Source organism: Poeciliopsis prolifica, unplaced genomic scaffold (assembly GCF_027474105.1).
Source record: "Poeciliopsis prolifica strain line A6 unplaced genomic scaffold, Auburn_PproV2 SCAFFOLD011, whole genome shotgun sequence".
In the NCBI taxonomy this organism is placed as follows: Eukaryota; Metazoa; Chordata; class Actinopteri; order Cyprinodontiformes; family Poeciliidae; genus Poeciliopsis; species Poeciliopsis prolifica.
Window position 1 is genome coordinate 1,910,157 of NW_026562386.1, and position 14,717 is coordinate 1,924,873.

At 38.9% G+C, this 14,717-nt stretch overlaps 1 protein-coding gene across 1 annotated transcript in view; it reads right to left on the reverse strand.

Annotated features, from left to right (window-relative positions):
- The window catches only part of zfhx3b (zinc finger homeobox 3b), a 222,404-nt gene that overhangs the window by 148,811 nt on the left and 58,876 nt on the right, over positions 1 to 14,717 (reverse strand). Inside the window, exon 4 of the mRNA XM_055036977.1 lies at positions 1,603 to 1,944. The gene's annotated coding sequence lies outside the window, so the exon portion shown is untranslated. The remainder of the gene's footprint in view (positions 1 to 1,602; positions 1,945 to 14,717) is intronic.

The window sequence follows — 14,717 nt, forward strand, 5'->3', positions numbered from 1 at the left end:
TGAACAAACAAAGATGCTTCAAGAAGGTTGTTGTTGAATTTTGCCTCATTTCATGGCTTTCTTTCTTTTCTTTCTTCTCCCTTTTTCCCCAAACAATTCTATATTTTAAGTATTGCTAACAGACAGAAAATATCACGCATCTGACTCAGAACAGTTTGGTCCACACAGCACTATGACAAATTTAGAGAAATGGATGAACAAACTCAGCCTTCCCGTCTCACACACACGCAAACATATTATATCGTCTGTATGTCTATTGTAATGGATGTATAGATTTACACACACAGAAGCATCCCAATAAATTCAAATGTCATTGAAAGATTGACTTGAGACTTGCTGAAAATATTATTACATAAGATCAATAAGAAATAAGTGTTTTTCCATTGAAATGTCAACTGAAAAGTATGTCTATGCATTGTACAATACAGACTCTAAGATACATGGTCAGGGTTGCTTTTTGAAGAATTACTACATAAATGCAGCTTTACATGGAGACTCTCAATCTGTGACTCAGCTGAGGTGTTAAGGAAGCCCAGGTAGCTTTAAGAAACAATGGCTTAATAAAACACAACGGGCCGACTAGGCAGAAGACATGGGTCACCAAATCATCACTGACTAGTGAAATTCACACTGGACCTCAAGCAGTGCATCAGTCCAAATCTCACTCTTTCTCCAGACCCTAACACCTTGTTTATAAATGAAAATATAAATTTGAATCAATCTGAAATGCTAATTTGAGATTAGTGAGAAACAGCCCTGTCCTTTTTCCTCCTTACTTATATTTCCAGGCACTAACACAGTCTCTAGTTAACATGTGATCAAACACAAGGCATGTGACAAGTTAGACATTGAGCTTGAGTACCTTTCCCTTTCACATTTTTCCTTCCATCCAACTTTCTATTTGCTTGCTTGGATAAAGTCATCTCCAGTCGCAGTGACCTTTCATGGCTTGTGGTTCTTGTGGAGACTGTGAGTGGTTTTCATTAGCTGTAGCCAATTATCAAGCTCAACAGAAACAAAATTATTCCTCTGCAGACTTCAAACTCTTCATAATATTTTTGCTCAAACTTCACTGTAAAAGAGTTTTGTTTCAAATCAGCTGTTTGGGAGATGTAGAGAGCTATTAGTGAGATTTTCAACATTCCTATGAACTGCCTCAATGTTTACACATCCACAGCATGATTGTGAGGTTAATTTGATGGCGATAAAATATGTGATAGAAAACCTGTGAAAACCGTGGCTCTGTTCTGTCGTCATAGATATGTGTGACTGAAGCTGAGAAGATGATTAATGCAAAAGTGACTGCATAAAGCAATGCTTCCCTTAACATATTGCTGAAGCTAATAAAGTTGCCATTATGAGTCCTAAGCTACCAACCTGAAGTGTGCATGCATGGAAGGAAATTTCTACATATTCAAAACCTCTAATCCAAGAGCAACAAACAGAAAACAGGGCATGTAAATGGGATATTTCTCAGCCAGATATTGCTTCACACCAAATGCAAAAACAAACTAACCATCTGGGGAGCAAGTTCAAAGAGCATACAATGTTAGAGACCTCAGTTACAGGTCTGTATAAGCAGTGGGGTCTTTACAGCCTTACCTGATAGAGGTTTTTGGTCTGAGTGTCCCCTCTTTGACTGGGTCTCCAACTCGGGTGATTGTTTGAAGTCAGCATGCAGAAAGGTCACGCCCTCCTGGTCTCAGCACGCTTCTTGTGGACATGGACAGGCAACCACTATTACTAATATTGTGATGGTTCTTCTTTGTATGCAGAAAATTAATGAAAAGTGTAAAGCTATTGATTCGGTGCCTGGGCACCTGAAGTTGTTTTGGTGAGATACTCCTAGAATTCCAGGTATTTCCAGGGTTTTCCAAAGCTATGTGGTTTGGGATTTAGGGACTCCCAGGTCACACGAACAGCATATCAAGATGACACCATCGCCTAGAGTAAGAAGAGAAGAGAAAGAAAAACTGGACTTAGGAAGATTTTTCAAAACACTTGGAAAACATTACAACAAAGGAAAACAAAAGTTCCACGGCAGTCTGCTGTAAGCCCTGCAGTTTCTGTGCCTCATCCCGGAAATATGAGCACATAATAAATGTCTTTCAGAGGAGGCAAACCAGAGCAGTATGATTTCCATCAAGACTTCAAAATTAATCATCTGTTTTCAGAGTCAACAAAATTAATCTATAATTATTTGTATGCTACCACTGCTGGACAGCCTCGCATGATTTCAAGATTATATTTAATAGCAAATGAACTGCTGTGAGTAATTTCTTTTCTCATACCACTGAAGACTTTTCAGATGAAAAATGAAAAGAAGATTTGCAGAGAAACTTAATTTCCCTGTAACTGGAACAAGTCGTATTCCTGTAATAGCATATATAATTGCCTGTTCTGCAGAGGATCTCCAGCACATGACAACAAAGTCTCATAAACAATACTTATTTATTCAACTGTCAATTCCAGCAATAATAGTAAAAAAAAAGCGTCTTAAAAAAAAGGCTTTGAATTCCACGAGGGCCTGGTTTGTGAAGCTGGGTAAATATGCTTGTCATCTGTTCCAATAGTTCCACAGTGACAGAGTTAGTTTGGGAATACGGCTGGGATCGGCAGACAGCTTGTGATAACTGAATTGCTCTTTTGAAGCTACATCCATTTGGAAGCACTGTGCAATGGTTTTTACCTCTGTGGTTAAGCTGGAGTTGAAGCCTGTGTTTAATTGTTCCCATGAGTTCTTAGTGTGGCGCTGATAAGGAGCTCTGGGAGCAACATTTAAAACTGCAGCTGAAAAATAACTTGAGTGTCTCTGGCTGCAGGTCTGAGTGACGACAGAGTATCCACAAAGCGAAGACAAAGTTAGATCGGTGAAAAGGGGAGAAAAACAACAGGCCGACAGCAGCAGAGGTCGAGTGTGACTGTAAGCTACACTGAGCTGAAATGTTTCATTTGTTTTTTGTTCGTTTTTTTTTTTTTTTTCCTGACTTCAGCTTCTTAGAATCCGCTTGAAATATCAATTCCAATAATGTTTCTTTCAAGCTATTTTAAATAAGAGGGGGGCATAGTGTCTCTCTTGCTAATCAATAACTAAATTATTTTTATGACACTGTTTTGTCAGCAGTTACAGCAGAAGAAGAACAGCACAGTTAATTTGTCATCCCTGCCTTCGTGTCTCTCGTGCTCCATCCAAGGCCACGACTTCCAGGGTTTGTCGGGTTAGACCTGTGGGAGTGTGTGTGTCGGATCAATAGCCCACCCACAGCAGAGCCGCGGGCGATCCCTGACCTGGGGTATTGATTAGGCTTGGCTCAGCTGCCAATAGCAATGTGCTGGATGTGACACTGGGCTAAAACAGGAGCTGAGGAAGGGGGATTCTGAATTGCCAGTGGCAGCCCCACAGCACACCGCAGATAAAAGTCAATTCCACTTAACCAAATCACTGACAACTAAATAGTTAGATACAAGAATGCACAGAGTGTGTGATGGCAGCAGCTGGGTGGCTTTGGGGATTTCCCTTTTCCATGACCTGTATCGAAAGAGCACAAATGGCCAGAAGAGGCGCATGTTTGTTTGTCTTTCAATGTGGTGACAGCTCCGTCTCTTGGTTACACCTGACTCAACTATACATTGATTCCTGTAGACTGAGCATTCATCAGGTGTTTAGCATTGACTGATGTTCACTGATATTTAAGGAATCTGTAGCACTTCATCAGAAAGGCAAAAAAAAAAAAAAAAACTCATTGTGGCAGCTCAGCTTTTCTAAATGAACAAAACATGAAACTTTTAAAAGCAGCTATTAGTTATGATTTTTGCTGCGGAGTTTTTCTGTGTAAAGCAGCTCCGTTGCAATTGTCAGACTCCTTTCGATCCATTTTGCTCCCAGTCATTACGAGCCAATATTAGAGTAGTTTACATGTCACTTTACCGGTACTTTGCCTCATGAATGTAATTCTGTGGCTAGTGATTCTGCGTGCATTCAGCACGTATCTATGACTCCATATCTCTCCTGGTAATTGCTGAGTGACAGAAAGGCAATACTGACCACTTCATTATAAGACAGCTAGACTAACTGGACAGTGGCCTATTGGCTCTGGGTCACTCAGGCCAGACTGACCTTATCTGCCCAGGTCGTCAGGGGTCAGTCACCCAGGAAGTGTTAGGACTTTACTAAGGTTACCGTAAGTGGCATACGAGGTCAACTGACCCGGGCGAATTGTTCCTATCAGGTATTGATTGCAGTTTGTCTGCTTCAGCCGAGGTTAGACTAATCTCCCAACACCAGGGTCTCAGGGGCAAAGACTTCAGGGTAAAGTTAAGCATTGGAACTAACAGCAGTGATAGTGCAGCTTGTGGATACAAGTGAACATAAGAGGGTCCACCAGAGGAGCTGTGGGGATTTGGGATTTGGGAAGAGAGAGATATAGCAGCAAGACAGAGACAGTGATTGTTCATTCTTAAAAAAAATGTTGTACATGGGCCGTCAAACTTTGAGGAGGGCAGTTTTTTTCCACAGCAAACTGAACAGATTTGTACCACTCACTACTCTGTAAAGTCTTATCTTCATTTTTTTAATTTTTATTTTATTTTGACATAATAGCTACTCCTTGCAGCAGCTTACAGGACATAAACCACACATTTTATTCTGGCAAATCTATACTAATGCAAAACTGCCAGAAAATCAAACCCTCAACTTAAAAACCAGAGCAGACCGGGACCACTTACTCCATCTAAAAATCACAATGAACACGACAAAAAGGAAGATGACACAATAGAACAGCATTGCACTGAGGCATGACTCATCCTATTTTCTGAGGAATATTTAAATAGGGATCAAAATCAATGTTCTTCATTATTACTCCACAATTTCTGTTTCGTTAATAAAAGAAAGAAACAGATAGAGATTGTTTAATTAAATAGATAATACACATTTTATACTGAAAAGCCATTTTGCTAAAATATCTGTTCCTTTTAAGAACAGTGCAAAGCAACACTGTAAAGCAATGGTTGGAGTCCTGATCACATAGATTTTAATGTGATATCAGCCTGGGATTCAGGTCTGGAAATTATTCAAAACAATGGTACAATTTTTTGTTCTCTGTATATGGCAAATAAAATTCTTCAGCTTGTTTTAGGATGCATTATTTTTTTCTTTCAGCTTTTGTTGATGTTTGCATCCAAGATTTTTAAGTTAAATGCAGAAGGCACTAATCAGTCATTGTTCAAACAGCACAATACAACTCCAAAAGTTGGCATCTCTTCTTTGAGCCTGCGATCTCCTTTACTACAACATAGGGAGACAAATATATGAGATTGTTAGTCAGTAACTATGTGTGCGTTTGTGTGTGTTTGTGCCCGTTAGTGTCTGTGCAAGCGCCTTTATGTACATACTAAAGCATCTCTGTTGCTCGTTAACTCTCGTCTCTCTGCAACTGCTTGCCACCGTACATATTAAATCACATTAATGGCAGATGAGCTCTTGCTCTGGAGAGACAGGCGTCTATTTGAAACTGCGTTTTATTGCACTTTGTTCCGTTTAATCAAAAAAATGCTATGTGAAGAGATAACCCGGTTTTAAAAAATCTCAGATAAACAGCAACGATTGCATCTTTAAATAATAAATGACCCTCTGCCTCTTACAGACGGGAATATGACTGAAAATAATTGAAGACAACAATGTCCTATAAGAGTACCGCTCCTGCAGTGCTGATTCAGAATCCCTCATAACTTCAAACGCTCTGTCATAAAGTATGGATAATCTGCAAAAGAAAAGGCAGGCGTGGTTGTTTACAATTTCTTTCTAATTAAGGCTACAGGATGGGGTATACTCCGTTAAAGTTGATGTCTGTTTGTAAGACTTTGCTAAAAACCCTGTAACTGTTGGCAAATTAGGGGTGGAATGGAAAAACGAAACAAACAACGACACTCTAATATGATTTTCAGTCATGGAATAAATATTTCACAATCTGTCTACATTTGACACACTTTTAGTCAAGAACAAAGGATTCCTGAGGAACAAATTGCACAAACTGAAACTTGAGATAATAACCTCTTTGACCTGCATTAATTCAGCATGTAACTGTATATGATTTCTCCTCAATTTCTATGGAGCTTTTGTTTTAAGCTGCTAAAAATTTCTGTTGGTAAGTATGGAAGGTGCATGCTGAAACAGATCAAGAAGGGCTAGTCAAAACAAGATGGTTGGTTTTTGAATTGTTCACTAAAAAGGATAAACCAGCTAAAAAAAAAAAAGAAAAAAGCAGCGATGCCTTATTACTGTTGCTTTTTGACTCTCATTAGAGTGCACGCAAAGTTGCCGAGTAACATAGCTCCTAAAACAACAGCTATGGTCTTCATATAATATATAGACCATGTACCTTAACAGACGCAGTTGTGAGAGCAGAGAAAATGAAGCAAATAGCATGCAGATGAAAGTTTTTATGTCTTCTATTTATTTATTTTTTTGTCTGTGAACAGGCAAGCAGTCTGCTGTGTGTCTGAGAGGGATAAGGTAGTGCTTGATGATTAATCACTGGACATAATAACACTTCTCACCACGAGCTCACAGTCCAGCTGATTCTATGATATGATTGAGGCAGATTAGAAAAGAGAAATAATCATTCCTGACAGTGCATTCATGGCACACTTTAATGACATCTTCTGATTGGACCTAGTGGAGAAGATAATGCAGGCTTTCTTTGGAGAGCCTTCTAAGATTATTTCTTTAACTTCATGAAAAATGGGGAGGGGGGCATGGGCCTGGATGCTGCTGATTTGAGGATTAAGATAAGATGACCTTTCACATTATGTTACTATGTATAAAAGATGAAGTTTACAGTTTTTTTTTTATAACATTAGAGCTTATCAATGGCCTGAGCCTCCATGAAGCCCCTTTGAACATCACAATGGTTTTTGTAGGTTGGTGTACAACGGGCTTCTACCCCCCATTGTGGGATTACTGTGCCTATGTGTATGTGTGTGTGTGTGCAGAAAGGGGTGTGTTGTGGACACACATGGTTGCTTTTTCAGACTGTATCGAAAAACTAATCTTGTGTAAAAAAACTTTATTCTCCCTCTTTTATGATCACTCTGGACAAATAATTATAGGGTTATTAGTAACTCACACTTTTCCATCCAATCCATACTTTGATTTCAGTACTTTTCCAGACTAAAAATAATCTGGAAAAGGTACATTTTTGGACCATTTTTAAAGCATAAATACAAATGATTTAGACATAAATTGTCTAAATCCACTTATCATTTCTTGGTTGCAGAGGCCTGGTGCCTGTCTCCAGTTGTCAGTGGGCAACTGGACAGGCAAAAAACACCCTGACAGCTCTTGTGTCCATCACCAAGGGCAATTTAGAGAAACCCATCTTCCCAATATGCAAGTTTTTGAATAGTAGGAGGAACACTTGCACAGGGAAAAGATGTAAAGCCCCCTGGACTAATCACAGGCCGAAATTCAAACCTGGGATCTTCTTACTGCAAGGAAACTGTGGAAATGAGTGCGCAACCATGCAAGCCAAAATTAAATTTAAATGGGAAAAATGTTTAATAAACAGATTCTATATTTTTGCCAGATGTTTCAAAAAGCTTGTAAGTTAAAAGAAAATAAATAAATATCAGATTGAGATGGATTGTCGGAACATTAGTGTTTTATTATTTCTACACATAAAATGAATGAACTCATACTAATAAATAGGTGTCCTTCAGAATTTTTGTCTTTTACTCTCCTGGTGATACACAAACAGAGAAAGTAGATATTACTCTCACACTTCTGTTGAATATCGGCATCTGAGGATGCAAAAAAAACAAAACAAAACAAAACAAAAAAACTGGCACTGGGAGGCAAAGTGTCATTTGTTTTATATTCAAACTAGCATGTTTAAAACATTTTCTTGAATCCTGTAAGTCACTCAACTGTCAGTTACAAACACTATCACTTGTTTCAATCTCAAAACAAGTCCAACTGTGTTTGAAGCAAGTCAAATGATCTCACCCAGAGGGCTGGTTTGTTTTTGCTTGTCTTGTGTTAAAGTAAACTGCACTAAATAACTTAATTCTAATAAATTCTGCACTGTTGCAAGCGCTGAGAGAGAATGACACTATTGGGATCATAAATCTTCAGCAGGATCAAACTCTCAACTGGGCCAGAATGAAGAACCATAGGCTTTCACTGGCATCAGACTATAGTGGCCAACTTCTTCAGGCTCCTTTCATGTGGGAGGCATTGCGTCTACCCCCTATAACTTACAGCCCGGCTCTGCAGGGACTTATTTTTATAACCCCCATTATTTTCAATCATAAATATTCAAATCCAGATCTTAAATCCAGAGCTTAGTGAGGAGAATAGCCAAAAACAACATGCGGCTCTTCAGCTTCCTCCAGCTCTCACTCTTCTATAGAAACTCATTATAAAGATTAATACTGAAATCAAACAGAATGCTGAGGCAAGTCGGCAGGCCCCCGGTCAAAATAATGCACATGTATGAAAAGACTTTGAAAGGGTATTTTTTGGTCAAACATCGCTGACTGTTTTGTTCTTTATTTGTTTGAGAGTTTTTGACAAATTCTGCATTTCCTTTATTTGCAGTGTGAATTAATATTTGTGGTTTGAATATTAATCCTGATTCATGAGTGGATTAGTCCTCTATTGTCCCCTGAGTGCTGAGCCCCAAATAAAGGCACTGACATGGAGAAGAAATCTACACCTCTGTGCCCCACAAACAAAGGCCTCTGCACCCAGAGATAACACATGTCCCTGAAACTGAGACTCCCCTTCAGTTCCCCCTTCGACTGTACCCACATGCAAGATCCTCTATCTCCCTTTTCCACCATTCTTTCCCGTCATCACTCCCTTCCTCTTTTCCTCCCTCTCTGCCTTCAGAAAAAAAAAAAACTTTGCCATGGTAGATTTGCAAGGCAACTGTGCCCTTAAACCGTGCCTCTCTCCCAGCTTATACCATGCATTTTCCAGAGTTTATCAAAGAATACAATAGGGTTATGCTTTCACCATTATTCTCCAGGCAAGAACAGTAATTTAAATGCACCAGTACTACTGAGGCAGGGTGCAGCCCTGCTGTCTCACTATGGAAAAGAGAGAGATGAAAATGTGTTACAAAAAAAGCGCGCTGCATTACTTTGTTGACCTTTCCTGTTCTCATAGTTTACAAACAGCTGTGAAGCTCCTTCCTCTGGGCTCTTTGTACATCAGAGACTGGGACTGATGGAGGCATGCCATGCTTAAATCAACTGCTTTTTCGAACTTACTTCCATTGTGGTTTGGAACAACATAACCGAACAAACGCACACTATATTCTGCCACCAGAGCCGTTGGAAGAGAAAGGGAGGGAATACATACTAAAACAGACACAGCATTCTGCAAGCGGGCATGTCTTTAGCAGACTGTGAGGCAGAAGAAATCTAAAAACACTCATCCCCCAGTAGAGATGAGTTTATTTTGAATTTTGTATGCATCCTCACTATTTTCTTGCACCAAAACACAAATATTACAGGAGTTAACTGCTGACGAACGCACCGATTAACACGCAAGAGGCAGCTTTACAGCCACACATGTAGAATGCCTCCAAATGCGTTTCTTCATTTGGAGAGAAACTAAACAGGAAGATGCATGCTCAACAGTGGCTCTTGTATGAATTGTGTTCCAGCGGCATGAGTCTCTTATTTTGGTCATGAAAAATAAGAATCTTTTAAATTTTTCAGTTTTCAATAGCCCATTAATTAGGCATCGACAGCAACTCAAATAGCAAGTTCAGTGTTACCAGCCATTTGATTTACACTGCACACAGTGTAGGAGAAGGCCAACTCAAAATTGGCAGAAGTAAAAAGCAATAGAAAACTCACTGACAGCTAACTTTTTCTCTCTGTAGCATGAGTGTAGCACCTCTACTGGCCGTGCCACTCAGATTGTTGAGCTTTGTCACCCATATCAAAAGTCACCACTGGCTTTGAGGTTGCCATTTAAAATATATATATATATATATGTTGGCAAACCAAAAGGAAGAAAATGCAGAGGATGAGGAGGAAACTGTAGGGGGAAGTGAAGAAAGTGTTTCTGAGTATCGAGGAAAATGGCAAAAAAAAAAAAGGACGGAAGCCTGGAAACATAAAAGAGGAGTGCAGAACAGGGACAGGATCTCTCCGCAGACCTGGTCAAACTGATGAGAACAGGCAGCCATAGTGATGTCATTATGTTGTTAATCAATCTCCTGATGCCTGCGTCTCTGGATGGGGAGATGCTCACAGTCTAGAAGGGGTTAATGAGAAATCGATAAGAAGGATGTGCTTATGAGCAGGACATGGGGAGGAAGGGGGCAAGGAGGAGGAGATAGGAACAATGTTTCCTGTGATAGCAGAAGACTTCACAGATGTTATCTGTCATTCACAGCGTTCTGGTGACCAGGTGTTTGGGCTCAATGTGGTGGAGTGCATATCCATGCAAGTGGGAGATCAATACAGGGCATGTGGGACGGTAATACTCACAACTACTCTGCCAACATGGTGATGTCTTCACAACACAAAATAATAGAATACTTGCATGCAGCTAACCATTTAACCCATTTACTGATATCCTTATCGGCTTCAAAAACTTTTACAGCTGAGAATATTTTTTATTTATATAGATTATATGCTTGACCTGCATCGGCAAGACATGGATTTGTCTATTACAGGGAACAAAAGGAGGAGTGGATTTGAAAGCAAAGGTAAAATGAATGCAGCAGACATTAGCTAGGGTATTTCTGAAGGCCTGGGGGCATTTAAAGGGGTGGGTGTTGGGTTGGAAGGGGGGAACCCAGACCAGGTCCCAGGGCAGCAAAGCTCTTTGTAGTTGGAGCATTCTGAACAATCCAGAGGCTTACTGCTCTAACCCCAACCACTCAGACAGCCTGTTTGGGAAAATTACACCACAGCGTAATAATTAATCAAGTAAACATCAAACTGCTTTGATTTGGATTACATTAACATATTATCAATAATGCATAAATCAAATACAAATAAACACCTCCGCATAATGGCATGTTTAAATAGCTAAAATTTAAAACTAAACTGGAAAAGCTCATCTTCCTCAAACAACACAGAAACCCACAGCAGAGTACAGAGGAAGCAGCAGCCGCTTTTTTGTGGTTTCAGAAGCCCCATTTTTTTGGCACTTAAACTGCCTGGGCTCATCAGCTTCCTTTTTCATCACAGCATCATCCATTTTAAGCTTTTACCAGGAGGCAAAAAAAATTATGAAGTCATTTATTTACTCTTAACAATGGCAGAATGCGTCTGGCAGAATAAATAAACACTGATGAGGCACCGAAAACACAATGCACAATAATTTGTGCAAAGCTACTCCAGGTTTGATTCCAAAAGTAGCAAAGCAGATTGAGGAAAAGGAGTTAGTCACTTTTATCATTGGCAGAGGAGGGGAATCAGCTCTGCTTTTGTGTTTTCACTTAAATGCATGTTCTGTTTTTCACAGATAAGTTGTGTTGTTTAAAAAAGCATCCGTTCTCGTCTTACGCTTTGTTCACTGGGGGAACTTTATGCCCAGGGATTTTCGAAACACAATTCATCAAAGTGGAACGTCGGTCTCTCTCCTTTTTTTTTCTGATTTCCTAATCCTTTTTGCTGCAGATGAGAGATTTGCTGTTCAGACTCATTAAGATTAAAGCATTTTGCTAGAGTTATTTAAGAATGCAAAGTTCCATGTGAGACCTCTCAGAGTTCAAAACAGAAGAAAATCCTATTGACACGCTCGGTGCACTTGGGGCTGATCTGACCCTATATTTCTATATTTGGTGTCAGTGATTGAGTGATAGCATGTGAAATGCATTTTTCCTGATGCAGAATGGTTTAGAGTTGTGATCACTTTTTCTTCACATGGTTAAAAGACTGGTGTTACAGCATATCAAGAGTTGAAAACTATATATGTTTTGAAAATGCCAAAATGTTCTATCATATAGTGAGGTGTGTGCACATGTGTGTGTGCGTGCGTGTGTGTGTGTTTTTAAAGAAACAATGTCAGTATCACAGCACTGCCCCTCCATGACCTGTTGCTGCCTATGTGGATCAGCTGGCTAAAAAAAGGCGACTGTTTTTGCCTCACTTCAAAGGAGAACAAATAAATGTTTTTGAAACATTCTAAGTAAAAAAAAAATCAAAAAAATCTATGCTTACATGGATCAGAAGCCATATTGATATCTTTTGGCTCACTGTGATCTTGTCACAATAAAAAACAGGATGATAAAAACATAATTATTCAGTTCAATAAAAACATGAACACTACCCCAGGTGTTAATTCTTTGCTCAATATTTTGCTTCAGAAACCATTCCTATAATAATGATTTAATACTATAGATAACATTATAAAATAATGAGTAATAACCCACATATATTTTAATTTAGGATCCATCGTTGTTTTCTGTTTTCACTCTCTGGCTTCATTGACATGTTTTTTTTTTTTGTTTGTTTGTTTGTTTGTTTTTTTGTATTTTGTGAATTTGTATTTCAGCATAAGCATGTCTCTGCTTAATGAAAATTCAGTTAGGCCAGGTGAACAATTTTCTTTTGTACTTTTACGCTTTAAATTAAATACAGAAATTACTACCATTTCTGTTCTGTTTTTAATGACTTCATTCATTCCTCCAAATTTTATGCTATACAGCAAGTAAAATAGTTATTGAAGATGTCAAAGTTTTTGGACATTTGTTTCTGATATTTCGATTGACATGAGCTTCATACTGGATTTTAGTGACAACCCAAGAAATTCACACATACAAAAATGACACAAAAGAAAAACTAATCAATAATTTACCTCAATTTCAAAGAAGGAGAATGAGACATGGGATGAGTATTGAGCACATTAGGGAAAGAATGTACAAAAAGACAACCAGTCAAGATTTAGAATCTGAAAGTATTCCAGCTACTTTGTCAAAGTTTGCTGGTTTAATATCATAATGGTCTGTAAAAACGTCTCTCATTTCCAAAGTATTGCTCAGAGTGGTACAGCTGGTAAAAGCAAAGAGGCCTTCACAAAAATGTCTTACTGTTGCAAATCACACTAATGGCAATGGTTACCAAAGCATTTCTTAACTTCCGAATGTTCTCGTGTGCGCCACTGAATCCATAATTCAGATTTGGAAAGAACATAATTTCACCATAAACCAGTCATGGCCAGGTGCCCCTCACAAGATTTCTTGGAGAGGGGTAGAAAATAAAATCAAAAGAGCTATCTAACAGCCAAGGAGCTTTCACAGACAGCTCAAGAAAGACTGGGAAATAGCAGGAACAGCTTTTCCCCGTGAAAATGATAAGTAATTCCTTTAACAGTAATGGCCTTCATGCAAACTCACTGCAGAAGATCTTGCTGAAGTAAAAACGTGATTAAAGCTTGACACTTGTTTGAAACTTGTTGCAGACAACTTGAACGAGCCAGCAAAATACTGGGAGAATATACACTGATGACATTACGCCAAAGCTGAACTATACGGGTGTTATTGCACTCGTCATGTTTGAGAATGGAACAGTTCTGCACATCATCCCTATATTTCACTGCAAAAGTCAAATTTGCAGGTGGGAACATCATGATGTGGGCTGCATAAAGAGCCCAACACAGGTGCACTGAAGTGGAACTGCAGCCATGTGGTATCAGGATGTTTGTATTGGCACACACTGAGCCAAGCTCCAGTGAAACTCCTCCAACTGCTGTATTTGTCAAAGGGTTTGGTCATATATGTCACTGTATTGTGCACAGCTGAAGATGCCATAAAGTGCAAAGAAAGAACATAATCCTGCCTAAATAATGCATAATCTTTGGATTCCATGTCAGAGATGTCTTAATCAAATAAGACATTGTTCATCAAAAAGGGTTTTCCAAAAAATATTTGATTTAGTCTTATTATATTTCTTAATATGCTCTATGTATAGTAAAGATTGCAATGATAATGGAATCTGGATATTTTTGGGGGGGAAGAAAAAAAATTAAATTATACATTTATGGTAATCTTATGAACAGCATTTTTTGTTGGAGCACAAAACCAAAGGACCTCAGAGGTTTTGTGCAATTAAATTATTTTGTTAGTTTTTTTGTGTAAATACTATGAGAATGTGTTATTTTGACATTAGGTTCTTATCAATGACAATCTCACACAGGCCCATACATCGAAGTTAAAGGCTGAAGGTTTTGTCCTCGTTTGTGAAATTAATTAACTTGCTTGCTTAATAACAAAAGCTGTGACTTTAAATGAAGACATCTGGTTTCATTCAAACGATTTTGTTTACAGGTTGTGATAACTATGTACAAACTAGCAGACAAATTAGCTGTTGTTTCCCAGAGGAAATAATACATTAAACCCATGGACCATAAATGTGCAGCTAACTATGCTTTCTAGAAAGCTTTTGGCAGCAGAGTTTTGCCATGTAGGTTTATCACTCATCTGGCCGGACAGACAACTTTTAACACATTGCTCGAGGCGATGGTAGTATTTTAGAAAGAAAAGAAATAATCATTGGATCGGACTTAGTGTTAGTTCTCTGCCTAAGGAGCTTTAATATTAATGTTTTTGGCTGGACACTCAGTAGTCTCTTGGCTGTGCTCGAAACCTCCTTCTACAAACTTTCCAGCTCCAAGTGTTGCAATCTGGTTCCATTTTACAGCTGGCCTTGAAATTGTAACAGAGCGCCTTTCTCTCCCGGCTCAACCGCAT